Below are 849 nucleotides of genomic sequence, written 5' to 3'. Positions count from 1 at the left end.
ACCTGAATTAATTCCATATTGTCTGCTCCACCATGAAACCACCAGATGTCCAGGAGGATCACATATTTCTGAAGGCCTTTCCTCATTCTTTAGAGGGAGTGGCAAAGGACTGGCTATATTACCTTGCTCCAAGGTCCATCACGAGCTGGGATGACCTCAAGAGTGTATTCTTGGAAAAAATTTCTCCTGCTTCCAGGACCACAACCATCAGAAAGGATATTTTAGGTATTAGACAACTCAGTGGAGAGAGCCTATATGAATACTGGGAGAGATTTAAAAAATTATGTGCCAGTTGCCCTCACCACCAGATTTCTGAGCAGCTTCTTCTCCAATATTTTTATGAAGGACTCAACAACATGGAGAAAAGTATGATAGATGCTGCCAATGGTGGAGCACTTGGAGACATGACCCCTGCTAAAGCCAGAAATTTAATTGAGAAGATGGCTTCAAACTCCCAGCAATTTAGTGCCATAAGTGATGTTATTGTCATTAGAGGAGTGCATGAAGTAGCCACGAATTCATCAGGTGAGACTAAGAAGCTTGAAGGTAAACTAGATGCCTTGGTTAACCTGGTAACCCAACTGACCATGAATAAAAAATCTGCACCTGTCGCCAGACTTTGTGGTTTATGCTCCTCTGCCAACCACCACACAGACCTTTGCCCTTCTGTGCAACAATCTGAAGCAATTGAACAGCCTGAAGCTTATGCTGCAAACATCTACAATAGACCTCCTCAACCTCAACAGCAAAATCAGCCACAACAGAATAATTATGACCTCTCTCCAGCAACAGGTACAATCCCGGATGGAGGAATCATCCCAATCTTAGATGGTCGAATCCTTCACAACA

At 43.2% G+C, this 849-nt stretch overlaps 1 non-coding gene across 1 annotated transcript; it reads right to left on the bottom strand.

Annotated features, from left to right (window-relative positions):
• Nucleotides 1-203: 203 nt before the first annotated feature.
• On the bottom strand, nt 204-310 carry LOC114380646. Its single transcript, XR_003659820.1, has one exon. It is a non-coding gene; the product is annotated as a small nucleolar RNA R71 (small nucleolar RNA).
• Between the last annotated feature and the right edge of the window lie 539 nt (nt 311-849).

This window comes from Glycine soja, chromosome 12 (assembly GCF_004193775.1).
Source record: "Glycine soja cultivar W05 chromosome 12, ASM419377v2, whole genome shotgun sequence".
Classification (NCBI taxonomy): Eukaryota; Viridiplantae; Streptophyta; class Magnoliopsida; order Fabales; family Fabaceae; genus Glycine; species Glycine soja.
The sequence above is the reverse complement of the archived record's forward strand: the minus strand, read 5'-3'. Positions and strand labels throughout refer to the sequence as shown.